Source organism: Anas platyrhynchos, chromosome 27 (assembly GCF_047663525.1).
Source record: "Anas platyrhynchos isolate ZD024472 breed Pekin duck chromosome 27, IASCAAS_PekinDuck_T2T, whole genome shotgun sequence".
Classification (NCBI taxonomy): domain Eukaryota; kingdom Metazoa; phylum Chordata; class Aves; order Anseriformes; family Anatidae; genus Anas; species Anas platyrhynchos.
Genome location: NC_092613.1, coordinates 3097226 through 3114724, shown reverse-complemented (window position 1 = coordinate 3114724; position 17499 = coordinate 3097226). Strand labels below are relative to the sequence as shown.

The 17499-nt window shown below is 49.8% G+C and overlaps 1 long non-coding RNA gene across 1 annotated transcript; it reads right to left on the bottom strand.

Moving 5' to 3' along the window:
* Positions 1-1161: 1161 nt before the first annotated feature.
* Positions 1162-5076, bottom strand: LOC119713958 (uncharacterized). Its single transcript, XR_005261106.2, has 2 exons — positions 4954-5076; positions 1162-2628 (listed from the first exon to the last, which is right to left on the bottom strand). It is a non-coding gene; the product is annotated as an uncharacterized lncRNA (long non-coding RNA).
* Positions 5077-17499: the final 12423 nt, after the last annotated feature.

Genomic DNA, 17499 nt, shown 5'->3' with positions numbered 1-17499 from the left:
AGCTCTGCACCCTACAGGCTCCAGCAGGTCCCTGGCAGGCAGAAGGGAGAGTGCAAGGCTGGGCAGTGCTGCAGAGGGAGAGAAGAGCCACACACTGTACCCACCTGGAGGGGGCTGCATGCACGTGGGAGTTACAGACCCCAGCACCCCAGAAACCCCAAGCAGGAGGCTGAAATGTTGAGTCCAACATAGTACATAAAAGCAGGTTTGGGTTCTGCATTGCCTGCATTACTCTACCATGGTTTCCTTTTGGCTGAGGGTGGGAAGCTGATACCTGCCAACACCTCAACTACCATACTTCCGCCATCCCCAAGCTGCAAACACTGCTCACAAGCCCACATGCAGCAGTTCTGGGGGAGGCCACAGCCTTCTGGAGCCTGCACGCCAGCACAGTGTGCTCAGCCTGCTGCAGGCCCATGTGGGGCCCAGCAGTGTGTCTTCTGGAGCACCTTGGAACCCTCCACAAAGACCCTGAGCTTTGGGGCTGGCTCCCACCTGGAGATGCACAGGAAAGAAGGGGTGCTCATACAGGCAAACCCTTCAGAAGCAGGCTCACACCCATGCATTACTGAACATTGCAGCATTTCTGGTGGTGATACAAAGCCATGTTCTCTGGGTGAGCTGGAGATCTTTGCCATGTCCATGGTAAATTCCCATCCCCAGCACACAGCAGATGTGAGGAGCATTCAAAGAAAAGCCCAGAGGAGAATGCCAGGTCCTGTGCTATCTCTTCACCCCCAGGAACAGCCTCAGTGCTTAAGCCCTCATTTCCCTGATGCTGCCCCTTTACTACTCTTTCGTGATCACTTTCTCTGCTTGCTCTGTTCTCAGATGCTGTGCTATGCTATCCCTCTGCCTGGGCAGTGTTTGGCAATCTGATCACTGTCTCCTCCTCCAGGAGGGCTGTGAGTTCTGTCACGAATCACCCCAGACCCCACTCTGACCCCGATGATGTTCCACTCTGTGGGTCTGCATTGCCCAATTTGACACTGCCCCATTAACAGGCAGGCTCCTGTTCCCTGCCTATTACCTTCTCGTTGGGTTTGCATAACCCTAACTCACGTCATGGCAGCTCATGGCCACCGAAATCAGGCTATTCTGTATCAGTAATGGGAAACTCTCTGCACCACCCCTGACCTGAGCACACATCTGCTCTCACTGCTGCTTCCTCCCTGGGGAGAGCAAAGTCCCACCCTGACACCCATGAAGGAGGACACTGAAGCAACCATATCCAACCCTTATTTAATTCCCACAGTTGCCTTCTCCATGAAGGGGCCATTGCTTGTCTATTTTGTATCACGTAAAGGCTGAGGAATCAGTAGCAAAGGGAGGGGGAGCTGTGCTCACTCACCTTGTCTCTGCCACTGGACCTGTGCAAGGGTGTGGACATGGCTGTCTTGCATTTAGTACATTTTGGGACCGCTGACAGGCAAAGGAGGGGGAGATTTTTTAATTTATTTTTTTTTTTCAGAAAATCAGGGACAAAAGGAGATGGATGGCATATAAAAATCTGTAACGGAGAAGAGAGGGTAGTAATTCAGTTGGTGCCCCTGCAAACTAGGGAACGAGAGATGGAGGAGCAAAGGGGAAAGTCTGAAACTGGGAGCTTTGCTAGTCTTTCTTCTCCTTGTACATGGTCAGGACCATGTACAAGGAAGGCAAGGAAGAAGGTGAGGAGATGGCTCTGATGCCCTGGCTGTAACTGACCTCACTGGAGCCATGGTGGAGAGAAGGCTCCCTCCTGCAACAAGGTTCAGGACACAATCATAAGGCAACACCCATCTGAGGTGATGTTCCTGCCATACAGAGAGTTGTTTGGCCAAGCATGACATTATTGCATTGTCTCAAATCTTGGCCCAAGGCAAGGTTATAAGCAGGGAAACTGAGGCATGGAGCATGCAAGGAAGCTGAGCTGCAAAATCAGCCTTCTGGCACTTTGCAGGGAGCAAGGGAGGTGCAGATATGCTGCCTTCAACCCTCTTCCAACACAGGCAGCAAACTGGGGGAGCAGCTTTGCCCACTAGGGCCACTGCTCTGCCAGCACTATCAGGCAGCTCCCGGCAAGCTGAGACAAGGCAGCAAAGACTTCCTGAAAACTCCCAGTACCGGAGATGTGACAAAAACCTCCATCTGGCCAGGGGAAAAACAAGATGACTGGCTTCAGCAAACAAGCTGCAAAATCTGCCCTCAGGCTCCAGACCCCAATGCAAGCACTGGGTCAGACACCAATGGGTCGCTTCATGGGAGATCTGTACCTCCCAGGCTTGCCCTCTCCAGATGAGTTTGGATGTTTTTTTGTTATTTTTCAGAGAAGGATTCATGCAGTGCTGATGGCTTCTGGTATTTTGCATGGCTCTGTCCCTTCTTCACTAACTTTTTGAAGACAACCTCTTCACAAAAAGCTCTCTCCACCCACCCAAAAGCTTCACTCATGGCTTTTAGGCACCAAACTTGGGGTATCTTGATACGCTGCTCCTCACCCATCTTCTCCTGGTTTTAGCTGCTGGTTCCAGATAAAGTTCCTGCAGCAGCTAAAGCCTGTAACGTCAGAAAATGCTTGTTGGTGTTTCCAAAACAGCAATTTTTGTTTGCTCTGTGGTTACTCGGTCTTGCTGGCTAAGGACAGCTCTGAAAAGCGACCAAGGAAATTGAAGTTACTGTCAGTAATCTTAAATTTAACTCACAAGCGAATTTGCACCCCCTCCTGGAGGAACTTTAGAGAGCCCTAAAACGAAAAAGATCAAAATCCCTTGTACCCAGAACGAAATCCAACAGCGCCCCAATCTGGGGAATGGAAATACGGCAGCTTCGTCCCGGACGTTTCATTTCCACAGTTCTGCCTTCTCATGGTTAAAACTACCCATTTCCATGCACACAGCAGGCGTGACATGGGGCTGAGGATATTCTCAGCCATGAAAACCCACCCCACTTTCAGCAGGGTGCATGAATGAACCCCTCAGCTCTAACAGACTTGGTCTGCTGGGGGTGAGCAGGGATGCACTACAACGAAGGCTGAGCCTGGAGACTAGAGGAATTGGTTTCTAGGGGAAGAAGCGAAAACAGGACTAAGTGTGCTGAGTAGAAAGTGTAGATGGAACTGCTTCAGCATGTCATTGCTCTTTAAGGAAGAAGAGAGTGGGTGTCTACATATTGCTTTCTTTACTTGCACATATAATAAAGAGTTGAAAGAGGATGCAAACACATACATACACATATAGGTATCACTACATAGGACCAGGTATTCCTGTTTCCTTCTCTCAAACGCCAGCAATAGAAACCAAGGGTAATGACATGAAGCTGTATCAGGGGACATTAGGCAGAGGGTGGTCTGGCACTGGCACAGGCTCTTGAGTATGGTGGTCATGGCATCAAGCTGCCAGAATTCAAGAAGTGTTTGGACAATGCTTTAAGACATATAATTTGATTTTTGGGTGGTCCTGTGTGGAGCCAGGAGTTGGACTCAGTGTTCCTTGTTGGTCCCTGCCAGCTTGGGATATTCTATGATTCTGTATCTCCCCTCCTCCCCTTCCCCCCACTTCCCCCCTCCTCTTCTCTCTCTTAACCCCCCCCCCCCACCTTTGCTAGCAAAGAGCTTTGTTGGTCTCTTTGCTTGTTTGCAGATGAAAGCACTAAGGACCTGGGCAAAAAACAGAGCTTGACAAATGCCAGCCCCCACCATGCACCAGGTGTTTGCCATGCTCCTTGCTCTGGGGAAGGAGAAAGGTGAGGGTAGAAACATGGGAAGGGACCCTTCTTCTACCAAACCCACTGTACTCAGGCATCTTGGATCAAACTGACAAAGGCGTTTGGGCACCAGATCTCAGGACTTGCCAGAAGAGTTTGGTTTGCAGCTGTTTCACATTCTGGAACTCAAGTCTTTACATATTCCCCTAAAAACTGCTCACCCTCATGATGAAAAGCCAGATTATCCCATAAACAGTGTTTGGTCAACCATGAAATGGTGACAAGCTGCCAAGGTCTGCATTGGCCTGGATGCTGTGGGCAGTGGAAGGATCCCATCTCCCCTCTCTTGGTCCCCTCCACTTGCTCACCTGCTCCAAAGCCACTCCCTGGTCTGCCAGTTCACAGATCACACAGACTCAGCAGAGGGCTCTCACATTCTAAAACCTGGTTTCATCAAAGCTCTCCACCGTGGCAGATCAGCACAATGCTCTGTCACATTCCCCTCCATAAGCCCCCTCCACCACCTCGTGCAACCATGCAGAAGTGATGGGAGAAGAGCTGACAGTAAAGTGACAGCACCTTTGCTCATATTCATCCATTCTCTCCTTTTTCTCCTCCAGATTGAATTTAGAAAGCTGTCATGGATCATCCATAGGTGCAAATTTACCTCAATCCAGCTCCTGGAAATTAAGGCACAAATGCCCTCTGTGTAAAGGAAAGGACTCAGCACCATTGGACTCAGCACCAGCACACACTCCCTGCGCTATGGGAACACTTGGATGCTGATATGCTCATCAGCCCAACGGCCTTTACACCACACAGCCTTCCACAGGTGAAATGTTACAAGTGGACATTTGATGGATCCTTGGGGGCTACTGTCTCATTGCTGCCCCAGAGGGTCCTCCCCAGCCTCCTCCAGCCCTCCACCCACGTTCACCAGCTCTCGCTGGCACCCTGCCACTCTGACAACGTATGCTCTGAAACAAGCCAGTGAAATGGGATGGTGTAAAGCAGAACAGGCTGGCGTAAAGCAGAACACAGCAGAGAACCCCACCTCCCACCCCATCCCTGCCATTTACCCAGCCCGTGCCCCCTCTCAGGATGCTGCAGGGGAGGACAACGCAGACAAAGCTGCCAGAAACCTGTCACAACATCCCCAGCATTGCTGTCTGGGAAACACAGCTCCACACCCTTAAACATTCACTCCGGGCTTTGTTGCTGTCTGATGCAGCCCCAGCTTCCCTCTAAGCCCTTCCTAGCCCTGCTCACCTGCTTTAACCCCAGAGCAGGCCTGGCTATGCTCCCCTGGGACCAGGAGTGTCCCCAGGCTAGTTTCCCTCTGCCTAAGGCCCTTTTCTAACCTCAGGCAGGTGGAGCTGCTCACCAGATTATTGGCCTCACCCCTCTGGTGCCCACAGCTTTGGAAGGCAGCAGCTCCTTTTGTGATGCTACTTTGCAGGTTTTCTTGTTGAACAGGACCAGATGTGCTAGCTGGGCTGAAAATCTGGGTGAAAATCTAGAAACTGAGTGGGGAATAGGAAGAAAAAGGCCATTGATGGTGAGGAACACCCATGACATTGAGCACCCTGTTAGAACCAAGCTCGACCACTGGCTGCATCTTCCTCCTTTCCTATGCCCCTACTAAGATGGTGAAAAGGAGTAGTGAAGATACCAGATCATCACTGGAAGGTGATTGTTATAAATGAAGTCTCAACTCTGAATTTAGTAACATAAAATAATATTTTATTAGTAACATAAAATAATATTTTATTTATTAGGCAAGTAAACAGCGCTGGTGCGCAGGGAGTCTGTGCTCTACCAACACGCACACGTAACCGTCGAACTTTCCAAATATATATAGGACGTTGCTGTTACATATTTACAAGAAAAGTCGAGTACGCCTATACATACGGATATCCTATCCCCGCTTCATATTAGAATTCTCTTTGTGGTGGTCGTTGTGGGTGAAAGGCTCTCGGTTTCCCCATCACCATTTTGTTCCAGACTGCAGGAGCAGCTTTGACTGTCTCCCTCTTCTTCTGCACATGCTCTGCCCACCACAAGGTTCCCGAAAGCAACAAAACGGGATTGCTTTTCCCGTGTTTCGTTAACACTTGAAACCACACTAATATATATATTATATATTATACACATAATATATATATTATGGCCTCATCGTTAAGAGTCTGATGTTATCACCAACCACAAGGCTTTCCGACCCCCATTGCCACATTCCCAAATCTCCCCCTTCTTTATTAATATCAACCATTTTTCTGACACAAATTACCACTCCATATATAACAGTGATGGACTGTAATCTGAGGGTTACTACATCTTTCCAGGCTCACAGATCTCATGCAGGGCCAAATTCATGCTGAGCCAGCAAGGGCTCTGCAGATCAGCAATGCCGGCAGTGCATGTCCCTGGAGATGTGATATGGGAAGGGTCTGCAGGCACTGTCCCCATTCCTGCCTTCTTCTATGGGCAGTCAGTGCTGGACACTGCTGACAATAGGATCCTGGGAGAGATGAACCTCTCTCTGCACCCATAAAACTGCATATGTTCTACAACCTCCCAAGCAAATCCTAGTTGGCTCTAGGTCCTAGCTCCCAGTGAGACACAGCTCTGGTGCTGTGCACTGAAAGGGGCTGAAACTGGAGTAGCCAGAGCATGGCTTTTGGAGGTTTCATTGGGGGAACCCCTTGAAATCCCACATCAAGATGGGGTGCCTCCAGTTTGGACTTGGGAGCGATGGCCCTCGGTCCTTGCTTCAAGGAGAAGGGCAAAATCAAAGATACCCTCTGGTGGCCAGCAATGACGTTGCTCTGGAAGCAAGGAAATTATTATGGGTCTTTCCCAAGGAAGGGATGGCCCTTAAATACAAGGCTGGACAAACCCTCAGTGTAGCCTGAATTTCTCCTCTGCTCAGAGAAGCTCCTTGCACCTCATTTCCCCACCCATTAAATAGGAACGATCTGTCTCTCAACCAACTGTAATGATCCTGCCCTCACTGAGATACCTCCATGGGATTAATTAAGTAAAATCATTTTAGTGCTCTTTTGATTATGACTGAATAACAATTTAGGGATGCCCTGGTGCTGGTACATATCCACTCATCCACAAATGCTGAAATGCAGCCTTTCCCACCTGCAAAACCGAGAGGTTTTGTCTGTTTGCAAACTGATAACACTGAGCCTCTGGCTGGGCATGCAATGCTGCTGCTCCATCAGAGCACCTGGGCTTCAGGGCATCCAGCAGTCCCCTTTAACTTTGCACTGGAGGGGAACACAAGGAAATACTCTCCCAGGAAAGGCTGAAAGCTCTTGTGTTCCATAAACTGCAAAGCTAGAGTTTTGCATGGTGGCTCTGGCAGGCATGGGGAAACTGAGGCACAGAGGGATTGCTGCCAGCACAGATATTCAGTGGGGCCATGGGATCTGAACCCTGTGCCAAAAGGGTGCAAAACACATCAGGGAGGAGGAACACTCCCAACAGCAGCTACCTCTGCCAGAGCCAAGGGGACTAATTCCCAGTTGGGGTTGCACAGAGTATCTTCACTGAGCTGGGCTGGCCCCTATGCCTGGGATGGCTTATGAGGGAATTTTTGAGGATGAATAATGAGAAAATGCCTTTTAGAGAAAAAGTCTCTGGGGGGTGCTCTCACACCCTGGCAGCCTGACTGGGGCTGAATTGACACTGAATCACCTTAGCTGCACACTCCCCTCATGCTGCTCCACCAAGGAACTGCAGCTTCCACAGGGAGGCAGAAGCTGTAAAACCCCATTTTAATTTTGCTCTCACTGGGGATGGAAAAAGCAACAGAGCTGCAAATCAAATGGCCCCGTGGAGGTGGCTGGAAAGCACTCAATGCCTCCCACTATAGACAGAGAAAATGCAACAACCTGGAAAGCCAGAGAGGGCCAGATCCTCCCACAGTGTAATTCAGTGTAGCCAAGGGCCAGGGATGTCTTGCCCGTTGCAAACTGCTGTGGCCAGCGTGGCTCAGCTGCCAGGCATGTTCCTGCCTTGCTCACCCACCCCATGGGAATGTATCAGTTTTGCAAAATAAAGTATTTTGCAGGTACAGCTCCTTTCAGAGTAGGCAAGGGAGGTTGGTGTTAGCCTGCCTGCCCCCATGTGCTATGGCTATTGCCTTTTGGGAGACAACCAGGCCAAGCAGCTCTGGGTGTCGCAGGCAAGCGGGAGGCAATCCTGGCAGGGAGAAACTGCCAGGGACAGACAGGCCAAAGGGGGTTTTCTGTCCCACTTTTGCACTTGTGGTTTTGAACGCTTATTTTTGCCTCAAGGGGATGACTAAACCCAAGCAGAGCTACAGACTGGGAGAGGAATGGTTGGAAAGCCGCCTGGCGGAGAAGGACCTGGGAGTGTTGGTTGATAGTCGACTGAATATGAACCAGCAGTATGCTCAGGTGGCCAAGAAGGCCAACAGCATCCTGGCTTGTATAAGAAGCAGTGTGGCCAGCAGGGCTAGGGAGGTGATCGTCCCCCTGTACTCGGCTCTGGTGAGGCCACACCTCGAGTACTGTGTTCAGTTTTGGGCCCCTCGCTACAAGAAGGACATCGAGGTGCTTGAGTGGGTCCAGAGAAGGGCAACGAAGCTGCTGAGGGGCCTGGAGAACAAGTCCTACGAGGAGCGGCTGAGGGAGCTGGGCTTGTTCAGCCTGGAGAAAAGGAGGCTCAGGGGCGACTTTATTGCTCTCCACAGGTGCCTTAAAGGAGGCTGTAGCGAGGTGTGGGTTGGTCTGTTCTCCCACGTGCCTGGTAACAGGACGAGGGGGAATGGGCTGAAGTTGCTCCAGGGGAGTTTTAGGTTAGATGTTAGGAAGAACTTCTTTACCGAAAGGGTTGTTAGACATTGGAATGGGCTGCCCAGGGAAGTGGTGGAGTCACCATCCCTGGAGGTCTTTAAAAGATGTTTAGATGTAGAGCTTAGGGATATGGTTTAGTGGAGGACTGTTAGTCAGAGTTGGTCAACATAGTTGGTCAGAGGTTGGACTCGATAATCTTGAGGTCTCTTCTAACCTAGAAATTCTGTGATTCTGTGATTCTGTAAAGTAATCTTCAGAGTCCCCAGTAAAAGTGTCTTGTAGGGGGTTGAGCTATGTTTTCTATGAGCATCACTGGGGCCCCACCATACTGATAAGTTACTTGGTGTGAACAAGAATATGGAGGGATTTGCAATATGTTTCACATTTGTTGGAAACTGCTTGTATGTGGGAAATCACTGCCTTTCAAGCCATGCAGGCTGTGCTACAGAGATCTGGTGCTAGGGATACCCAAAGAAGTAGCAGCTCAGGGAAATGCAGAGCCTTATGAAATTGCCACCTTGCCCCAGGAATAGGTCTGGGGACAGGCCTGGAGCCATGACTTGTACAGTATCCTGTGCTCTGACATGCTCAAGGGAGCACCCAAGCCTGGAGGCTTTCCCTGCTGCTGGTGCTGACTGGAGCTTCTGTGACACCAGACACATCCACAGGGTACCAGAGCATTGTGCTGATGTGCCAGGGCTATGCCACTCAGAAGGATGTGCAAGGAGGAAAAAAAAATAACTTGTATTGGTGGCAAGTCCCTCTCACCATGCTACATGCATGGAGTCTGCCCCAGTAAGCCTGAGGCCCTCCTCTCCCTCCCTGCTTTCTCCAGCACTTTGCTCAGCACATCCCCCACCAGAGGAATCCTCCATGCAAAATACAAATGCGTGGCCAAGATAAAAGCGAAGCTGTGAATAATTCATGTTTCAATCTTTTTTACCACCGTCTGCTGTAAATATTTAAATAGCACCAAGATGTCTAGAGCTGAACTTCAGGAGGGTGAACCCAAGCCTGCAGCCTGCTGCCCACAGGGCATCCGCATGGTTTGCTGCTGGGAGGAGGCAAAGGGACCTGATGGGGACAGGATGGGCCATTTCCTTGGTGGTGTGTGCACTAGGGCAGAGACAAGGGAGCCCCAGAGAAAAAAATGGATGTATATCTTGGGAAGAAGCAAATATCCAAGCGTTTCTGCCCACCCACAAAAGGGCAGCTCAGAAAGGGTGATATTTCCACCCTAGGAAAGAGGTGCACATTTTGTTGGAAAGAGCAGCAAAATGGCATGGTTCAGCTTTCAGTGCTTTCTTCTGCCTTCCCATGGCTCATAACCTTGGAATTTCACACAAATTTATAATCACCACAAAACTGACCAGCAAATTTCCTCTGCTTTGTTGTGCAGCTTCCTGCATTCTACTCTGCATCTTGAAAACAAGAAAACAATGTCTGGCATTAAAATAACTCACAGCCCCATGCCATCTCCCAGCTCTTGGTGCAGCACCTGGCTTGGACATTAAGGATAGCTATTTCGGGACATTTATGGTGTGGGCGAATATGTCAGATTGGGAGCACTGCAGCAATCAGGGATGCTGTCTGGGGACAAACCCCATGCTGATACCAGGTTTACTTTATTTTCACTCGTAACGTGCTGAAGAGTGAGTTCTTTGGAAGCCACTGCATGCCCAAGTGTCTCCTCGTGCTTCAGTATTTTGCAGTCCTTCTGTATGTGATGGCTTACAGCAATTATTGCCATGGTGTCTGTGGAGCTGCAGTGTTCCTGGGTCCTCAGCTGTCATGTCCCTTGCTGGCCATCACATCCCCCAAAGGCTTGGCTTCAGGTCTCCTTCGGAGATCACAGAATCACAGAACTGTAGGGGTTGGCAGGGACCTTGAAAGATCATCGGGTCCAACCCGCCTGCCAAAGCAGGTGCCCAGGTAGGCGTCCAGACAGGCCTTGAATATCTCCAGAGAAGGAGACTCCACAACCTCCCTGGGCAGCCTGTTCCAGTGCTCCGTCACCCTCACCGTGAAGTTCTTTCGCATGTCAGTGCGGCACTTCCTGTGCTCTAAGTTGCAGCCATTGCCCCTTGTCCTATCCCCACAAACCACTGAGAAGAGGTTGGCTACATCTTTCTGTCCCCCACCCCTCAGATATATACACTGAGGAGATCCCCTCTCAGTCTTCTCTTCTCCAGGCTGCACAGCCCCAGGTCTCTCAGCCTCTCCTCACAGGGAAGATGCTCCAGGCCCCGTATCCTGTCTGTGGCCCTCCGCTGGACTCTTTCCAGGAGCTCCCTGTCTTTCTTGTACCGGGGAGCCCAGAACTGGACACAGGACTCCAGGTGAGGCCTGACCAGGGCAGAATAGAGGGGCAGGATCACCTCCCTTGACGTGCTGGCCACACTCCTTTTAATGCATGCCAGGATCCCATTAGCCTTCTTGGCCACAAGGGCACAGTGCTGGCTGCATGCACGCAGCTGTTTGTGCCAAAGTGGAAGCTCTGGGCATTTTCTTCCTGGAGATTTAAGTCATTTTCACCAGCACTGGGAGTGTTGCAACTTAGCAAGAGCAGTTTTAAATGCACAAAGTGCCCTTTGTTATTGCACTTCTTTCTCCCTACACCAGCCTGCGTGTATGAGGATGGACACATGGTGGACACATTATTATCTTTCTTTTAAGACAATTTTTGGTCTGGAAACACTTTTTCTACCTCTGGATGCTCTTTGGGTGTTGGTTGTTTTTCCTCCCTAAAATTGGAGTTTGAGACAACAAAAAAAATACAGTTTGAGAATTTAAACAAGTGTCACTCCTAATCCAAATGCTTCTCTTCATTCTAGCCTTTTGCCAACCAAATTAATATCTAAAACCAAGGAGGGTTTTTTTTTTGTTTGTTTGTTTTCTAGAAAAAGTGACATTTCATTTTGCAAATTCCCAATAGAATGTTTTGAAAACTTCAAATCTTTTTCATCATCTACATTCCCAAGCCAAGATATTAATCAAAACAATATGTTTCCCACAACAGCAACAGAAAAGAAAAAGGCATTCAGTGAATGAGTCATCACGTTTCAGTAAAAAAAAAAAGCCATTTCCCCAGTCTCCCTGCTTAGAAATGGCTTTAATATCTGCACCAGTCCCTGTGGCCAAAGCACTTGTGGTGGGTCCTGGCCAGATGGTGGGGTTTTATGGGTGTACGTTGAGGTTATTTGGGCAGTGTTTCCTCCTTTCTCTGAGCTTGACATCCAAACCTGCAAGCTTCTTGGCATTGCAGACTTTGTCTGTTTGGTTTATTCTATCTGTACCCACCAATTTTGGAGCCTGTAAGGGACAAGGAAAGTATGCAGATGAACAGAGCACCAACCTTCAGGTCAGCTGAAGATGGGTTCCCATCTCCCAGTTGATTTCCCCACCTCTGGAAATGAAGTGGAAGGGTCCTCAGACCCTGTTATCTGTAGTTTCCTGACCCCAGGACTGTTGGGGCACTCTGCTGGGCATGGGATATTGGTTGCTGCACTGGAGGTGAAGCAGGATGGGGTGCATTAGATGCTGGGTGCTGTCACTGGAGGTAGTCCCAAGTGGTTTCAGACAAAGAGAAAGGGGGTAAAAAAAGAGACAGCAAGATTCAGTCACCGCCTGATCAATTTGCTGCAGAAGGCTGCTGGTAGGCTGGCAGGTTTGCTCTGTACTGAGTGGTTTATAGATTTCCTCTAAATAGAAGGCTGCAGCTGCTGGTGTGCCACATCAAGAAGGGCATAAATGTGGTATGGGGGGGCAGGGGACAGAGGCAGGGGCTGCCAATTTGGCCCTTTTCCCACTTTTTCATGCAGCGAGAATATTTAGCATCAGGTGAGGGGTTAATGGGGGATGTGAGGGGACACCCCTGGTAACACCCCTTCCCACCCACAATAAAATCAGACTGTGCATAACCACGAAGAAGTGAACTGTTATGGGGGGACAGGGCTTTTGAAGCACCCACAGGACGCAGAGACCCTTTCTAGAAGGGTTTGTGCTAAAGGAACATGTCCGTGGCCCTGCAGGGAAGAGAGGAGGCAGAGTATCCCCTTGCTGTGATACACTGGGCCAGCCTGGCTCATGGGCATGATTCTGCTTTAATTAGTCCCCTTTGGATAAGTCCCAGCAGTGAGGAACCTGGTGGTGGGTCATGTATCCCAAGGGTCTGCATATGCCATGGATAAGCAGGGGGAAAAGCCAGCCCTATGTCCAAACCAGGTGGTAAAAAAGGTGAAGAGGAGATTTTCCTGATGCGTAAACACTCCTGCTTCATCCCATGGGGAATCGCACACTGGTACTATCTAGAAGACTTAGAAATTTCCATTTAAGCCAACAAATGGTCAGGGGCGAGAGGTCTGGAGTCAGAGGGAAGTGACTAATCAATCCACTTATCATTTATTTATGAATACAGCAGTTGTGAGCGTGAGCTGAAATGCTGAAGACAGCAGCCAGATGCAGTCAAGGCAGGAAGATTTTGGAGGAAAAATGGACAATCAAGGCAATAGCTTTCAGAAGAAGGTCTTATTTGGAGGGTCCAATCAATAGGAAGAAGGACCATATGAGACTTTTTGTCTCTCCTGAGGCCACTGAAGATCTCCGCATCCTTCCCAATGCTTTTATAAAGTAAGCTGGAAGTCACTAAAAAGGAGTGGCTTTGCTCCAGGATGGAAACATCACCAGGACATGCTGAGAAGGATGTTTCTCACTCCAAGACACTTGGCTTTAGCCTGATCTGCCTGTGGATGCCTCATCAACCCCCTTGCAGTGCTTTTTATTCCTCTGTTGAGCATGGAAATACTTTTGTAGACAGAACTGGTGCAGAAGACACACCAGTTTGGTCCAGGAGTGTGTAGCCATGAGGTCATACCCATGAGAATAGGTTTCACACAATATTAAGAGAGCAAGGAATACAGAATATCATTAGAAATAACATCTCATAGCATGAGGAGTCTGCATGGAAACACATGCAAAGCATTCTCCTCTAGGCACTGTCAGAGCTCTCCCCTGGGACCTGAAGGAATGAGTCCCCAGCTCCTATGGGACTTGAGCACCTGCACCCTCATCATTACCCCCCACAGCGAAATATCACCCTCAGTGAAGCCAGAAAAGCAGGAGCAGGATGAGAGCCAGGATCTCTAGGCATTTTAAGGTCCATTAACTGGCAACATAAGGCTTGAGCCTCATCAGGCATAAAACTGGAGGAAGTCCAGGGACATGTGCAGGGTCAGGGCACTCGAGCAGTGGCAGAGGTGTGCCAGGGCTCTGGCAGTGCCGTGAGCCACAGGTAGGCTGAACTGTGCAGCTGGGGCTGAATCAGCTTGGCAGCATAGAAACAGGGTGCTGAGCTGCCACGAAGCCTTGTCTGCCCTCACATGGCCATGGGACCTTGGTACAGCTCTGGCCTCCTCTCACATTGCCAGAAACCACTGCAACGTGCAGAGAGGATGGCTCATATTTGGTGTGAAGAGAGATGGCACCTACAGGAACCCTCAGCCCCGTCAGCTAATCTCCTGTGGAGATATGTTTCATGCATATGGAGGTATCTCCAGGAGGACTTCATGTGGCCTTGTTGCCAACACCACTGTCATGATCAGTGGAGGACCTCCTCCTTGTCATTCATCTGGTTTAATTTAGGCATCTGCCTGCAGGTCAGGAGAGGAATGCCTTAAAAGAACCCATTTCTCTGCATTTGTGTTGAAAATAGTCAGAGAAACAAGTTCAGATAGATGTAGATAGCGTGCATGATACCACTGAGCAGAGCCACAGGAGAACCGTGCAGTCCTCTGCTGCCCCCCAAACCACTGTCCCTATGGCCACCATGGCATCATGCAGCCATGCAAGCCATCTTGCCTTGCAAAGAGCCTTGGGGAACATCTGATCAAGGTGCAGGTGGGCATCATGCCACAGCAGCAGATGGTGGGGCACAAACAGCCAGGAAGGCATAACATGGTCATGGCACACACCCAAGATATGCAGCCCAGATGAGAACATCCAGAAGGGTCTCCTCTTTGCAGGCATGAAAGGCACCAGGTGGTGTAGAGGTATATCTGGAGCCAGGCCTGGAGCAGTGATGGAGAGCACTTGTAGCTGTACTGACCCCGCATCTCTGCACTGCCATGGTGCCTAGGCACGTGTCAAAGCCATTCCAGCCCATGCAGCTCCTCGCAGATAAGTTTTACTAAGAGGCTTTCAGTCATTGGTGCCTTGTAAATCAGAGTGGCATCCCTTACATCATGAGCAGGCATCTCCATCCATCTGAGCTTGTTTCCCCGACTCCTTTCACCACAAATGCAGAAAAATGGGTTCTTTTAAGGCATGCCTCTTCTGGCCCTGAGGCACTTGGCTAAATTAAGCTGGATGAATCATGCGGAGGAGTTTCTCTTTCTCTCTACTAACTGTAATGGGGCTCCTGACACTCAGACCAAATTGAGATGTCCTCCTGGGGGTCCCTCCATCAGCACGAGACAACCGCCCAGGGGACCAGCCCAGTGGGTCGGGGGCTGTGGCTGTGGCTCCTGACTCCTGAGTCCCAGAACAGTGACAAATCCCTGGCTCCTGGTCACAGGATCAGGGCCTCGGGTGTTTGCAGAGTGACAGGGTCATCTGTGCCTGAGGGAGCTGGGGAGAGGGAAAAGGATGGGGATCGATAGGGTGGTCATGTTCCTATACATCGGCAGCCACTTGGAATACATTCAATACGCTAAAACACATTCCCCCAATTTTCTATTTATGGCAAATGAATGTCTAATCCTTGAGCTGTGATGCTGCAGCTTTGTGCTGAGCTGGCAGTTCTGCTGATGCTGGTGGGGAGGAGAGGACTAGCCAGCAGGAGCTGCACCCATGTGGCAGAACTGGAGCAAGCCCCCCGCAGCTGCCATAGAAACTTCGGGAGGAGCAGGGGAGCAAACCCTCTCCCTCCAGCAAAGCATTCCCATGCCATCCTGTTCATCCTGCACAGCACCAGAGCAGTGCATTTGTTATTTTCTAAGATGTCTTTGCTTCTCCTCCTGGAGCTGCTAGGAGATGTTTTCTACCTGTGACAGCTCTCACCTGCCACCATGGCCAGCATGACACAGTCCTGCCTGGGACAAACTGGAGGGATATCCCCAAACTTGTGGGATGTTTTCTACTGCAGCATCATCACTGAGGCTGAACTACAGCATGGAGGGGAAGGGATCTGAAATCAGCACTCTCTGGGATTTCATGGATGTATTTGCCTGTGTTTGTACACAGGGAAGTGCATCCATGTGCATGTCCCACGATGGTGGAGCAGAGGCTGAAGGTTTACACCTGCCAATGAACACAGACATTTTCTGATGCTAAAAGAGCCAAACAGCAAGGCAGCCTGACAGCCCCCAAATCCCTGCACCCCTCAAGCTGTGGAAAGCCCCAGCCGAGGACGAGCACCCCACACATGTTGTGCAGTCAGCTGTGCCAATGCTTTGCTCAACATCAATGCCATGCTCCTCTTGGGTGCTGAATGCCTGTGGCACCCAGCACCATTCATGAGGGCTGTGAGCATGCCCAGAAGGCCCCAAAAACAAGGCTCAGGCACCAGCTGCCTTTGGACTGGGATTTTTGTTCTTACCAAAGCTGTTTACCTTATCATTTTCAGGGGCATTTGTACCACAGGGCTGTGCCAGGCAGCGCTGGCAGTGCCCTTTCTCTCTGTCCCTGTATGGGGTGTGCAGAGCAAACACCTCCAGGGCAGGAGACCAAAGCCATGGGGGTGCATTTCCTTTGGGGTACCATGGCAAAGTTGGTGCTCATGTAAATGTGGAAGTGGGTAAAAACACCTGGGTTTCACAAGTCCCATTTATTGCAGGTGGAATTGGACTGCTGGGGAGCTCACCAGGGGTGTTATATATGGAAAAGCGTGTCCCCCCAAGCTCCATCCAGGTCTGTCAGGAGCCACCCCCCCAAGGGCTGTGCCACACAGAGAGGTTTTCAGAAGCTGAAAAATAACTAAAATGCCATTAGGGTGGCTGGGAGCTGAGCAGAGGAGGCTCCTGCCCTGCAACCAGTAAAACTGCAGTAAGAGCTTCTGCATGAGCCCTGCGCTTGTGTTCCTTTGCTGAAATAGCTGCAGACGTTCAAGACATCTGAGTCTCTTCTTTCGTAAAGCACTTTAGAGCTACTAATGAAAAGCACTCTATAAGAGCCACGTAATGTCATCATCAGAATAAGAATAGTTGCTATCAATACTTGCCTCTTGCCAGTCTTATTGGATGCCATGACCAATATTTTTTTTGTCTTCACAAAGTAGTTATGCACTGGTATACCAAATGCTCAACGGTGTTTTTTTTTTTTTTTTTTTTTCTCTTTTCTCATCTGTATGGTTTTCAGTGCATTTTAGTACACATTTAGTGCATTTTAGTAACATATTTAAAAACATCTTTGAATTAAGTGCATTGGGCTGCCTGGCTAGGGATTTTACAAATGTCCAGAGCATTCTTGTTTAATCAAGGTGCTTCAGGGTTAAATTCTCCTTCTGCCCTTAAAAGAGTGGAAACAACCAGCATGTGAATGCTTAAGAGTGTGGACTGGACAAATCTAGAAGTGGAAGGAGCTGCAGCCATCTGGACCCCCTGTGCAGTTGTTGGAGGGAGACCAGCAGCCAGAGGGAGACTTGTCCCTCCATCCCCTGGAGGTGGCAGGCAGACAGAACCACGCAAACATCTCCCTGGGGGTGAGAGGACTTGCACCTAGAAACACCTGCCCAGAGACCAGCAAACATCCTTGTTTGCTCCCCTGGGGCTCACCCAAGCCATTCCCCACAGCATCCGTGCGAAACCAGGAGACTGGGAGGAGCTCACCATGGCCGTGTCACCTCCAAGGTCTTGCTCAGGGATAACTTGGGAATTTGGTCTGCCCATTGACTGATCCTTTTGTAAACTCAACCCATATGGGGCTGGATCTGCTCTTGCCTCCTTCTAAACCTCAGAAGTTTATTATCCCTGAAGCCAAAACTGGTGAGCTG